Source organism: Cryptomeria japonica, chromosome 7 (genome assembly GCF_030272615.1).
Source record: "Cryptomeria japonica chromosome 7, Sugi_1.0, whole genome shotgun sequence".
NCBI lineage: Eukaryota > Viridiplantae > Streptophyta > Pinopsida > Cupressales > Cupressaceae > Cryptomeria > Cryptomeria japonica.
The window spans coordinates 401,191,509-401,206,745 of NC_081411.1; positions in this window are offsets into that span (position 1 = coordinate 401,191,509).

Consider the following 15,237-nt stretch of genomic DNA (forward strand, 5'->3'; position numbering starts at 1 on the left):
GCCGATGATAGGCCTGGAGGTGGTTGTATGCAACTTGTCACCTTTCATCAAGTAGTTCCAAGTCTTGGAGATGAGAGACTTGGTATGCTTCATCATCTATCAGATTATGCAAGGAAACTTGTAGAGATGGTATCTCGACCTGAATAGGAAGGATGACTTCTACGCCATAGACCAGTGAGTAGAGAGTTACGCCTGTAGGGGTTCGAATGCTAGTTCGATACGCCCATAGTACTAGATTTAATTGAACATGCCAATCACGATCGGCATAATTGACTGTCTTCTTTAGAAATCTCAATATGTTTTTATTTGATGCTTCGACCTGACCATTTCCTTGTAGGTAATAGGGAGTGGAAAAGCAGTGTTGGATTTGAAACTTCTCACAGAGCTCATGGACATCCTGATTTTTGAAAGGAAGCCCATTATCTATGATGATGGACATGGGTACACCATATCGATAGATGATGTAATTAAGGATGAATGAGGCGATCTGCTTTCCGGTGACTTGGGTAAGTGGAACAACTTCGATCCACTTTGTGAAGTATTCAGTGGTGGTAATAATTAATTGGATGAAGATGGATGATTTTACCCACAAGGTCAAGTCCCCATTGACAAAAGGGACATGGTGTTGTTATGGGCTGCAATTCATGTGTTGGTGCATGTATCGAGTCTCCATGAACTTGACATTTCTTGCATGTTCTGACAAAATAGTAGGAGTCTTTTTCCATGGATGGCCAATAGTATCCAGCGTGCATGATCTTCTTTGCTAAGGAAGGACCGCTTGAGTGAGTCCCACAAATTACCTCATGTACCTCTTCCAAGGCCTTTTTTGTCTCATCCTATTCCAGACACCGAAGGAGAGTACCATCAAGACTACGCCATTATAAGGTTTCGACAATGATGGTATATTGAGCGGTTTGGTGAATGAAGGTTTTGTGTTGGTTATTCAGTTGGTTAGGAGGAAGTGTGTGATCATGGAGGTAGGTGTAGAACTCACCATACCATGGGGATTCAGAACCAACAAGGCAACATATCATCTCGGATTCGGGGATATCATAATCAAGAATCCAAAGCTATTCTACCAAGAACTCGTAGCATGTTGAATTCTGTGGAAGATCTAGGAGAGATACGATGGTAGCCATAGAGTCAGTAACTTGATTCTGATCTCTAGGTATCTGCTCAAAGGTGATAGTAGTAAATGATGCTTTTAAACTGTCCCCCATTTGCTTGTACGACATGAGTTTATCATCCTTGGTCTGATATTCATTTGTGACTTGTCAGATGACTAGTGGGAGTCACTATATACTTATAGCTCTTTTAACTTACATTGTATGGCTAGTCAGATTCCTGTGATCAAGGCCTCATACTCAGCTATGTTGTTTGTGCATAAAAAAGTTAGCCTGTAAGACTTCGGGATTCTGTCACCTTGAGGTGTGATAAACAGAATGCCTACCCCCGAGCCATGTCTAGTATAAGAACCGTGAAAGTATAGTTTCCATGGTTGTGCTGATGTGATCATGAATATCTCTTCATCCAAAAAATTAAAAATAAGAGGATGATCACCTATGAGGGGTGCATCAGCCAACTAATCTACAATAAATTGGCTCTTGATAGCCTTACGGTCCACATACTTGATGTCAAATTCACTCAGAATCATCACCCATTTGGCCAAGCGGCCTGTCAATGCTGCTTTGCTGAGTAAGTACTTTAGTGGATCGATCTTTGCAATGAGTTGTACTTTATGTGTTACTAGGTAGTGCCTCAGTTTAGTGGCTCCCAAGATTACTACTAGGCAAGCTCGCTCAATAGGTGTATAATTGAGTTCATAGCCGACTAGTGTATGAGAGATATAGTACACAACACACTCTTTCCCTTTTGCATTATGTTGAGCTAGTAGCACTCCCAATGCTGTATTTGTTGCTGAAATATAGAGCGATAGAGGTCTACTTGGATCTGGTGGGATCAATAATGGTGTGTTCATGAGATAGTCCTTAAGCATCTGGAATGCTTACTGGCATTTGGCGTCCCATTGAAAGCAATTTTTTTGTGTAATAGGTGTGTAAAGGGATGACAATTGTCTGATAGTTGTGCAATGAGTCTTTGGATGGGTTGTAGCCACCCTCGTAATGTCCTTAGCTAACTGATGTTCCTTGGAGGTGGCATGTCCATCATTGCTTTGACCTTTGTATGATCAACCTCAATGCCTTTGCTTGAAACAATGTATCCTAGAAGCTTCCCTGAGGTTACTCCAAAGACATATTTCTTTGGGTTGAGTCAAACATGATATTGTTCCAGTCTGTCAAAGATTTTCTCTAATATTACTAGATGACATTCTCTTGTTAATGATTTTGCCAATAAGTCATCTACATAATCCTCCATTATGGTATGCATCAGATCATGAAAGATGGTGGTCATTTCTCTTTGATAGGTTGCCCCTACATTCTTTAGACCAAAAGACATTACATTCCAATAGTATGTTCCCCATGGACATATGAAGGTCATCTTATGTTGATCCTCTAGTGTGATCTTTATCTGGTTGTACCCTGAAAAGCCATCCATGAGAGAAAGCATGGCATTAACTGCTGTTAGGTCCCAGATTATGTCAATGTTTGGTAGGCGAAGTCATCTTTAGGACATGCCTTGTTTAGATATCTAAAGTCAGTATAGATGTGGATGCCCCCATTTGGTTTGCCAATAGGCACAATGTTGGAGATCCAATCTGCATAAACAATTGGTCTAATAAAACCAACATCCAGGAGTTTCTTAAGTTCTGCTTTGACTAGTACCGCAATCTGAGGGTGAATTTTGTGAAGCTTTTGTTTGATAGGGTTAGCTCCTTTGGCCACGGTGATGTGATGCATGACCAAATCAGGATCTAGACCAGGCATGTCTGCATATGATCATCAAAAGTTGATCTAAAGCTTCTGGAAGAATTCTACAAACTTAGGTTGCTCCTCTAGAGTTAAAAGAGATGCCAGATGTATGTGGTGAGGATTTTCAGGAGTCCCCACGTTGAATTCTTTTGTTTCCTCAATAAGGATCATTGATCGTTCTTGATTTATACTAGAGGGGAGGATGTCAAACCTTTCATCCTCAAGTGCCTCAGAGAGGTTTTCACCATTGTATACGCTCTTTATTTTTACTTTTTTGGGATGAAATAGTGCCACCGTTTGGTTTTCACTGGAAGATCCATGTTTTATTGTAATATTTTTGCAGTTGAAAGGTTTGGCACCCACCTCGAAGTAGGCTGTGCTATCAAGTTCAATGGCGAATCTAGCTTTGTGATCCCCACTTGGTATGTTATCTCATAGTTCCAAAAAGTCAATGATCACCTCATCTTTTTGGAAATGGTCAAGACATGGGGGATTAGGTTGGTTCCATTCGATGAGTTCAGGATGGACAATGGGAATTACCTCATCAATCAGGTTAAGTTCATAAGATGTATCAGTGAGGGTCAAGACGTTTTGGTGAAGGTCATTGATGGTACTCTCCCTGTCAGAATTGGGCGTAGGATGTGACGTAGGGTCTGTGGAAGATGTTTCTAGTTTAGGAACCCAAGAGGTTTTAATCTGTGCTTCTTTGTAAACAGGGATTTCTTTATGAGGTGGAGGTAGTGATGTGTCTTCCTCATCTAAAGTATAGAGATGTACAGAATCAAATTCCCAGTCATGTGAGTCAGTATCTAAGTCGCTTTCTAATATCCGATTACTATACCAAACCAGGATATCCTTTGAGTTAAATACTGTAGGTGTAATCGACTGATGTACCTTTGGAGATGGAATGGTTGGTGCTAAGGGGAGGATTATTGGGATCAATGAATCTGATACTGGAAGTATCAACATTGTTGAATTTGTAATTTCTGATGGAATTATTAGTGTTGTCGATACTGTTGGGGGTTCTGATACTGCTAATGGTGTTGTTGATGCGGTTGCTGCTACTGATGGGGTTGTTGGTTGGATTGGTGCCATGATTGGTGTTGTGGATGGTATTGTTGGGGTTCTCAGTTGTATTGGGGCAGTTGGTGTGGTTTTTGGTGCTGCTGATATAATCAAGGGTGGCCTCTTTAGAGTATTAGGCTGATATAGAGGTTTGTTGGGTTTCCCTTTGAATCTGAGCTTAGGAAGAGTCTCCTTTTGAAAGCCTAATCCAGTGTTATCTTTAGGCTTTAGTTCCATCTGCAATAGCTCATGTTGTCCTTGCTTGCAAGGTCCCAATGCACTCTGACCATCATAGCCCATTCTTTGCATAATGAGAAGGCCTTTGCCATATTGATTTGTAGGAAGCTTAGCTTGTGGGATTTCCGTGGTGATAGGGTCTTTATAGATCCATTATGCTAAGTCCTCATCTTTGGTCTCTTCTTTTTACTCTTTCCAAGGATAAAAGGCATCAAAGTGCATATCGGCTTGACCAGTGGTGCTTGAAGTAACCGTTGAGGTTTACCATGAGTTCTAGGAGAAGTGGGTAGTTGCCCAACACAAAAGAGTTGGCTTAGATTGTACTCCCCAGGACCTTCCTCTACCATTTTTATTTTTAGCTTCTCTTTCTTGGGTATAGTGGTGTTTGAATAAGAAAGAGAGGATGGACTAACATATGATGTGGATGGGATAGCTTCTTTGTTGTTGGGAATGGTAATCTTTGGTTGATGGTTGATATTGTGACAATATGCAAATGGATTTTCATCACCCAGGATTGTAATTTCTACACCGTTATGAGGAAACTTGATACACTGGTGGTAAGTGGATGGAACAACTTGCATGGCGTGTATCCAAGGTCTTCTTAACAAAAAATTATACTACAGAGGAATGTCCAGAACTTGACATATGATGTGCTTCACCATTGGGCCCACTCGGATTGGTAACACAACTGCTCCTTTGGATGAATGCTCCACATCATCATAGGATTTTATGGTTATCTTTTTGCGGGGATCCACTGATTCAACTACATATCCCAATGTTGTGACCAATTGTAATGTACATATATTTAGGCCTGCTCCATTGTCAATCAAGACTCGCTTGATTCTGTGTTGGTTGATAAATCCTTCAATATGGAGTGAGGCATTATGAGGTTGTTGGAAAGATGTATTGTCACTTTCAGAGAAAGTGAAACATGGTGATGACCTCAGTCTACCGACCATAGCTTGAAATTGATATGTATTTAGATTGGCAGGGATTGAATCCTCTTGGAGAGCTTCATCCAAGATTGTTTATGAGATGGGGATAGGCGTAAAAGTTCTAAGATGGATATAAGTGTGGGTATCTTATCTAAATGTTCCACAAGGTTATACTTCTTTGGGATGGAAGTTGTGCCTTATGGAGCTGCTTTAATGGTGACCTTGCCATGACGCATAACAACATTGCATGTACGGTTTAGATCTTTGATGGTGATGGTTGCAATTTGTTCATTGGCATCATATAGGTGATTCACAGTGTAATTATAGGTGGCTCGCGTATAATCAACTGTATCTGTGTTTCACCTTGAAGTGGAGGGGCTCTTTTGATCTTGTGATGGAAGCAGATTCTTGAGCATGAGATGATCATTATTTGAGGTTTTTGGGTCATGTCCTTCAATTTCAATCTCGCCTCGGTCAATAAGATCCTAAATAAGATCTTTCAATATGTAACAATTGCTTGTTTTATGCCCTTTCCCTTGATGGAATTCACAATGTTCATTATCCCTCCACCATGAAGGTTTAACCTGAGGTTCGTAATTGGATGTCTTTGGTAAGGTCACCAAATTTGATGAGACCAACTGACGTAACACTATTTCAATAGGTTCCCCTAAGGGAGTGTATGTTTGTTTTGGTTTATAATTTTGCTAGCGTTGTCTTGGTTCCTCTTGAGGTACATTACATCCTTGGTTTGGGGGAACAACCGTGTTATTCTTCGGTGGGGGGTTTTGCCCTGCAAATCGGACCACAGGTTGTGCACTCTTAATAGTCCTTGCATCTACAACCCCATCATTGACGATGTTTTTGTTTTTATTCCAAAAGTTAGGTTTATCACTGTTGAATCACAGGTGAGGGGCATCTTTGGGTTCATTGTATATTTTGACAAGACCCTTTTTGATGAGGGCCTGTTCACATTTTAAACCCTGGGTGATCATGTCATTAAAGGACTTTGTACCTTTCATGTCTAGATGGAATTCCATTTCTTCATTTAAGTTGGAAATAAATATTTCCACTAGTTCTTGTTCAGGTAACTGAAGAGAACATCTTCTAGACATTTGTTGCCATCATTGCAGGAAAGTTAAAAATAGCTCCCCTGGTTTTTTGCTTGGTGTTACACAAATCAGCCATGGTGACATCGCGTTCTATGTTATGTGAATAAAGTGCAATGAATTTCTAGACCAGTTCTTCGAATGTCCTAATGCCACCTGCTATTCGGGAGAACCATGATGTGGTTGTCCCTCATAAAATTTGAGGAAAGAGTCGCATTAGGTATGTGTCTTCATATGCCACTTCTAGGCAAGTTGAATGAAATTCTCTAACATGATCTCTAGGGTCTCCATTTCCCCAATAATTTTCGAACTTAGGTGTTTCAAACCCTCATGGAAAAGGTGGCATATGTAGATTCCTATCAAAGGGATAGGGACAAATATCATTAAGTGAAAACTGGGTAGTTTTCACACCACTGTGGAGTTGTTGGGCTAAATTCTTGACTTGTTGCCTCAACATGTCAATGTCATTAGGAGGAGCAGGAGGTGGGGGATTTTCTTGATGAAGGTCATATCTAAAGTCATCTTGACCTCTTCTACCCTCATTATGACTATGGTGTTCTGAAGCTTGCCATAATTGTGTAGTATCAAAATCAGAGGGTAGTTTGTCTCCCTCTTGAGCAAGTCTCAAAAAGTGAGCATCAGCGTTGTTCTTGAGGATTTCATTGAAAAGTCGATTGAAGAGGGGGTTGTGTTGTGACCTCTCTATTGCTTCAGGAGTGGGAGTACTAGGATTTCCATCATTTGTGTTTCCTCCAAGGGCTTCTTGGAATTCATTGAGATTTTCCTCCTCTTCCTCCTTGATTTCAAGTTGTCTAGTCCTTGATCTGGTTTGAGCCATTTTGTTTGAAAGTTGTTGTTGAAGTTTGGTGAAGATGATTATGAGTTGGTGATGGAATGAGAGATAAATGTTTGGTGAAGTGTTTTGCATATGGATCTCTAACACTAAAGGTTTGATGTTACCAAAGTCCTAAGAATTACTTGTTGTGTTTGTTGACAATGTTTGAGATGATAAGGTATAGAAAAGTCTGAGATGTGTTACAAACCAAGCTACCTAGTAATGAGAGGATACACTCATAGACTAGTTTTAACCTGCATATAAAATACCTCTTAGGATGAGTTTATCTTGATGTAGAGACACTCTAAAAAGTGATATGTTTGTTTTTAATTCAAGCAATATCGGAACATAACTTTAGGACAAGACCTTTTTATGTTTTGAGAGTTGGAATGGATTGATGATGTATGAATGTGAGAATGGATGGAATGTTTAACCTTCAATAAAAACTTTGTGTCACATATGGGACAAATTCTTCTTCTTCTCTCTCAGGGGTTGGTGGTTCATCTCAAGCTATGTTGTATGTTATGCAAATGTCTAGAAAGAAGGCAGGATTGATTTTGCCTCCATTGTTTTATGATAGCTCAAAGCTCTATATTGAGTAAAAGCTCTGTTGTTCAAAGACTCTTGATCAAACTCGTTGGATTTTCCTTGAAGATATAGACACATATGATGCAAGAATGTTCTATGTGAGACACAAATTTGTCTATTGAGGTAGAAAAATTTCCTTCTTTTGATGAAAGCCTTTGAGCTCAATGGTCTTTTCTTCAAATTGATATGTTGATGAAGATTCCTCTTTCTTTAAATGTGAAGGATGGTCATATTGTTTGATATCTTGTTTGCACTTTGTTTTGATTTTTGTCAAATGTTGGTGTTGAAAATTTTGTGTTGGATGAATACTTGTTTTTGAATTGGTTTTGATTTTCTTTGACAAGAAAACAAAGCAAGCACACAAACACAATAATGTTGCCTCAAAAGGCACAAATAAGTGTGGGTCTAAATCAACCCAATCTTTGGACTTTTTGACCCCTTTTCCAAATGTTTTTGAGTATGTTTTTCCAAAAAGCCTAAAGTCGGCTCAGTTTATCACTGGTCTTGACACAAAACGAAGACACTTCAAACACAATTTATCCCTAAGGTCAAATGGCCAGTTGCGATAATTTCAGCCCACATCTTGATATTTCTTCAACTTTGGTACTACATACCTTATGAATCCCGCTGTGGTAGGTAAGGATGTGATATACTAAGTCTTGCATGAGAATGACAAATAAATGATCCCGATGATGGAGGAGACACCACTTTTATCAAGCTACAAGAGTATCTTGGGAGCAAAACCATCTATGCTCTTGCATTGAATTTATCACAAATATTCTCAATCAATAGAATGGGTGGGTTTCTACATAAAAAGGTGTCTAGTAATTTTCGATGTTTTTGGACATAAGTTCATTTTGCAGTGACTCACTTAAGAGCCTTGTAACTTGTGGTGGGGCTCATTTGTTCTTTTGGCAAGTTACACTATAGGAACAACTATACCAGAGGCTACAACTTTTGCTCACATCTGATTTCTATAGCGGCTCGAAGGATTTACCGTGTGAGGTTGTTCCCAACAGTGACGTGTCTCTTGGTAGGCCTCTCTTAAAAAGATAAAATTTTGAGTGTTACTAACACTTTTCTCTTGCACCTAGGACCACGAAAGCCAAGGGAGAGGATAGTGTGTGTTAGAAGTAGCACCACTCGACAAAATTTGCACAAGTGTGCCAATCACAAAAAGCACTTGTTCTTTTTAATTGATTTTCATTGCAATGTGATCTAACTATTTGGAGATGTTGCTCCAACAATCATGGTGTTCTTTGTAACCAAGATATCAAAATATTTGACACTTGACAAACTTTTGGAAAGCAAACTTGGTCAACAAAAATAAAGTCGTGTAGCCTTTGTAGCAAAAAAGGCAAATGTGAGACTCTTTTTATGCACCAAATTAAAATTTGAGTTTGTTTTAGTTGCACCAAATAGAATATATGAAGTTCTTTTTATCCATTTGTGAAAAACAAGAAAGATGAAGTTCTTTTTTATGCACCAAATGAAAAAGTTGAGTTTGTTTGAGTTGCACCAAATAGAAAATGTGAAGTTATTTTTATCCCTTTGTGAAAAACAAGAAAGATGAAGTTTTAAACCAAAGAAATTAAAATGTTTTAAACTAACTCCTTCCAAAACTTGCACAAAAAAGTAAATATTAAAAAATCTGCATCTAAAACATTAAAAAAAAGTTAGTGCACATGGTGGGCTCACAAGCCTAAAAAAATGTCTTTGAAGTTACAAAAGTGTTGGATTCACATCGGGTTCACCAAATGATGTCATAGAAATGGGGACAAGGAAACAACAAAGTTCAATGTTAATAAGTTAGTTTCAACCATAAAACCAAAACAAAGAACTAAAAACCATTCCAAACATATCAAAAGAGATTTCAAAAAGCATGAAAGAAGTTTAACCAAATAAAAGGAAGGAGAAGACCCTCCCTAAGATGCTTCCATGATAACTTTTGATGCTTATCCCTTGTTTCTCCCCTCTCCAAGACCCAAATGAGTGTAGCTCTTAGCTTTTAGCACTAGTCATGGATGCCATATGGAGATTCAAGATGGTTGGATGTGATAAACAAATGATATGCAAGTGTAGATTGTGATGCTATGAAAAAGCTCTATGCTAATACGAGTATAGAAACAATACTCTAATGCTTCCTTCTTTGCTTGAGAATAAGGGTTATATTTATAGAAGAAATGGGGAAATGAAGGGTTAAGATTGAGCAATCTTAGCAAGGGTTAGGATTGAAAGATATTCAATCCATGTGAGACTTTCAACCCAATCCCATGTTGACAAGTGTCACGATGAGGAGGCTTGAGAGGAAAGATAAGGAGCATTAAATGCTTGAGGGGACATGATGGTTACCCTAGGGGGTTGGGTTAGGGTTAGGTTAATGGATATTCCTTTTATCCAAGGGATAAATGAATGTGCAAGGGTTAAATGGTTACCTTAGTCAAAGAAATAAATGCTTTGAAGAGACCCATGAGTCTAAAGGATGGTTAAGTTAGAGAAAAGTCTCTAACCAAAGGTAAAAGGTGAGTTAACCATAAATGGTTATGTAAGAGTCTTTAATGGTTTGGAAGACTTTAGAGGTTAACCATTTGAAGACATAAAGCCTTTAATGGTTATTGAAGACTTTGGAGGTTTTTGAGAAGTGAATTCCTTTTATTTAGGAATGTGACAATGATTAGGATATGATTAGGCTAATTAGAAGGAGTTAGAAGAATCTAGAAGGGATTTAGGCATGCAAGTGGATTTTGTAGGAAAATGTAAGTGGGAGGAATTTTGGGATTTTCAATTGAAATAAAATTATTTATTTCAATTAAATGGTGTAATTTGCATTTGGATAGATATTTAAATAAATATTAATTTATTTAAATGTGAATGTGAATTTTGGATTTTATTTAAATAAATCTTAATTTATTTACATGAGAAAAAGGAAGATAAGGCATTAAATGCTTGAAGACTTTGAGGGGAACCATTAATGACTTAAGAAGACTCTAGAAAGAAGCCATTAAGTTTGAAGACTTTAAGGAAAACCATTAAAGGCTTAAGAAGGCTCTAGAAGGAAGCCATTGAGTTTGAAGAATTTAAGGGAAACCATTAAAGGTTTCAAGTGGGTGAGGATAAATAAGATTTTAAATAAATAATTTATTTATTTAAAATAGTTGTGCAACTTGCATTTGTAGGAAAATGCAAGTGGGTGGAGGATAAAGGTGATTTAAATAAATGTTAATTTATTTAAATATGAGAGATGAGATTTTGGGGGATTTAAATAAATATTAATTTATTTAAATGTGAGAGAAGATTTAATTGATCAAATATGATTTATTTATTTAATTAATGGTCTGAATTTGGTTAAGTGAATTAAATCAAATAAATTGAATAATTTATTTAATTAATAGGAGAAGAGGGTTAAGATGAATTAATTAAATATTAATTTAATTAATTACTGATTGGTGGTTAAATAATCAAATAAATACTAAATATTCATTTAATTAAGTGGACAGATTTATGTGACTACAGTTATTACATATGAAAATTATTTCCTTTAAGTCGCGTTCATTGATCCACCATCTTCACATTCTCTTTGAACTACTCGGGTTTTTTTTTTAAACAACTTCTACAACAGTAAAATAAAAATGTTCTATTTTACTAAAATTTGTCATTCATCATCAATCCTCACTTACAACTTTTACACTTTCAAAAATATATCCCCTCTTTTTTTCATCATTCACACACAAATCTAAAATTTCATCAAAAACATTCTATCGACTTTTGAAGTGAACAGTTATAGAACTATCGACAAGTAAATGCTTATCTATTAGAACCGTAACTGTCATTCTAAAAACTCATGTATTAATATGAACTTAAACATTCAACTTTGACCATAATCTCCAAAGATATTGGATAAGAAAAGATTATCATTTTCTAAGATACTAAACTTCTGCAATAATATCAATAGATTTTGTCATTTGTTTTGTTGTCTCTTGTCTCTGTTATCTTGTCGCTCGAGCTACAAGAGATAAAATATTCAATATATCTACACAAAAACATCAGTTTAAAAAAAATGATGTGCATGATATCAATCCATTTACTATCCTCAACTCCTTAGTCTATAATCATGATCAAAACTAATTGTAGATTCGAGTTTCTACCATGATAAGTGTAGAACATAACACTGTCATTGCACATTCATAAACTGGTTTGCATGCTTGTGTGGTTTACAAATGATTGAGCTTTGATATTGTCAAAAGAGAATATCCACAATACACTTCATTGTCTCAGACACAAACACAACTTACATAACATACTTATCCTATCACTTACATACCTTGGTTTGCAAGCACACTTATTGACATCAATGACAAACATGCCAAACCCAACATAAGCCTCATAAAACATTCAGGTAGTTACTTATGAAAGAATTGGAAAAGAAGAAAGAGAGCCAAAAACATTTGTTACATTATCCTGAGGAGTATCTAGGAGAAACTCAACCGAAGTGGACAAATGAACAAGAATGATAGGAACAATAGGTGTACACACCATAATAGAAAATCTAGGCAAAGAGGAATCAATAGGGATAGAGGAAGAACATTACACACCCATAGTAGTAAGAGGATTTGAAGCCTCAAGAGCTACTTTAGAAGTGAATACTTTCCCTATCATCATGGAAGGTTCTAGGAGATTTTCTTCCTGTAAGCCTTCTTCAAGTTTTTATTCCTCATCAAGTTCAACAACATCAACTTCTTCCTATGCCTGAAGAGGTATTTCATTTTTATCCCTTTACTTCTCCTTACCTAATATGAACTTGATCTTAGGCCCCTTCTTTGGGGTAGATGGATCCTCTCTATTCTTGGTTCTAGTCTTATATTTCTTTCTGGGAGGTCCTACAATGTCCTCCTCGGATCCTGTCTTGAAAGGATTCAACCCGATTCCTCTTTTTTGCAACCATTATTTGTATTTGCCAGAATTATTTGAAATATCTCTCTAATGGAATTTGATTCTTTTTGTGACCATTATATTCTAAGGAGATGATTCTCGAACAATCTTACCTTGTACAGATTTAGGATCCATTACACCATCTTCATCCTCCATGGTGTTAGGAATATCTACTAGGTAGATATTCTCAATCTTCTTGAGTTTGAGTCAATTGTAATCTAATCTTCTCAAATCTTCATCAATTATACATTCTACCTAGATGTCCTCAATTCTATGTACATGATTACAACTCTTCTTGAGTTTGTCCTTCATGCCATAATAGTCATTATACAGTGTCTATCTTATCATTGGCTTTCCTGAGCAACATGAAGTGTTCTCATTCATAACAACCAATCCTAAGGTAGGGAGTGAGGGAAAATGAGGAAAAAGGCATCCATACTTATTCATTGTGTTCCAAGCATCTTCTGAAAACATTTTCTTCTCCAAGTTTTGATCAAGTGAGCACATCAATGCTACAAAGAAATCATCGTTGACCCTTCTGCATTGATTTAAAGTCTATTGAATAGACTGAAATACCAAGAGGGGCGGTGAATCAGTAGTCCACTCAAATTCTCAAATTGAAATAGATAATATGTTGATCTTAACTAAATCTTAATTATCCTTGTAAACATAGAAATGAATTGCATAACACAACCACATAAGAGACACCAAATATTTTGTACGTGGAAAACCCAAAGAGCGAAAAACCATAGAGAGGGTCAACTCTAAAGATAATATAACTAGTTATATGTGATTACAAAATAGGCCCACTACCTAGAGAGATTACAGCTCAGATACAATCGACTTATTGTCGGAAAGTCTTACTGCCAAAAGGAGTGAGCTAAGAAAGTTTCATCTACATATGCATGAAATTAGTTCTAGTGAAAGCTTTGGCAATCAACCAACTTCTTGCAACAGATCTGGTTAAGAACCTCTGCAAAATACTTCACCAACTTACTGTGATATTATGACTGTTTGCAGCAGATCCGGTTAAGAACCTTTGCTAAACACTTTACCAACTTACGAAACCAACCAAGCCAATGCTTCACATCTATCTCTTACCACTTCTATTCTTCATTCATGCTCATTCCACTTTCACACTTCCACATACATACACTCTCTCTCACATACACCATCATAATTCACACTTTCTATTTATCACAACCAAAAGGGATCACATATATGTATCAATTTGGAAATATACTACAAGTCGGCCTTAGAGATATTCTAAAGAATGAACATTGTAATGACACATTGCAATCACCAGAGCATAATACCAATATAGATCTTCAAATTTGGCCAGACTAGAAAAGAACATGTCCATGAAGCACTAAAATAACACACTGCCACAATGCCTCAATTATTGGAGCACAAATTGGAACGACCAAAAAATAACTAAGATTAAAAATTTTGGGGTGCACCAATCACAATCCAAGCCAACATTAAATAATTCAAGATGTGAAAACCAAATCACCAAATGAATGATACCAAAAACCAATGAGGCTAGAAGAAATCACAACACAAGAATCTACTCACCAGAGTATATAAAAACATACAATTGAAACATGACATCCGAAGAATAGATTCTGAACCACATGAACAAATGCCACAACCAACACCAAAAACTCTCACATCCATATATATACTCATATCCTCATGATTTCAGAGCAATAATCATGTCAAATACTGCGACAACAACAATATTAGCAACACCAAGGATCATTACATACCTATATTCTACTGTGCTGCAACTCAATATATACAACCTCTTATATATCAATCACATATCAATCAACAACATCTCACGTATCAATCCACATATAAAACATCTCTCATATTAATCATGTAACATCTCACATATCAATCTAGACCAATCTGGAGCACCGATTTGACATTAATGACAACATGGATAAGTACTTCCATCAATCTCTCAACAAAGTCTACTTGAAGGTCGATTGGGGGTAATAATTATAAAATGGGACAACATTTATGTCGCCCTTTATGGTGAGGCCTGGAAAATGTCTCATAGATATGGTAGAATATACTAAGTAAGAAGTCATATAGAATTTTAGGGTAGTAGTCACCTAGGATAGTTGCTCATAGATTGAGTCAATGATTACTTCTCCCTAATAGATCATGTGGTGTAGGATCACCCAGGAGAAGATTGGCCACCATGAGGCCATAATGAAGATTTATGAGATATTAAGTCTATGAGGTTAAAATGACCATTTGATATTGTAATCATAGATAATAATGCCATTCAAAGTCATATTGTTCATGTATTGAGTCATTTTGTAATAAGTTGTCACGTGGGAAAAATGATGTCAAAATCAATAATGTAATGGGGATTAGTGGGTAAAATAGGAGTTTAATAAGCATTTTAAGTTTTATAAGGTCTCACATGACCATATTCATGTAATATAAATGCTGATTAGTTTCATAGCACAAGAGAGATCAAAAGTTGTTATGTAAACCAAGTGAGTAATCATGTGTAAAACAACCAAAGTTGGGTCAAAAGTTAGTTAGAGAGGTTGCAATTGGTTTTGGGAGTCTAAATGAGTTTAAAAAATCATTCTCATGTGTGGGAGAGGTTGTTGATGGTTGATGGTCGAAATTGATTGGCAATGTAACCA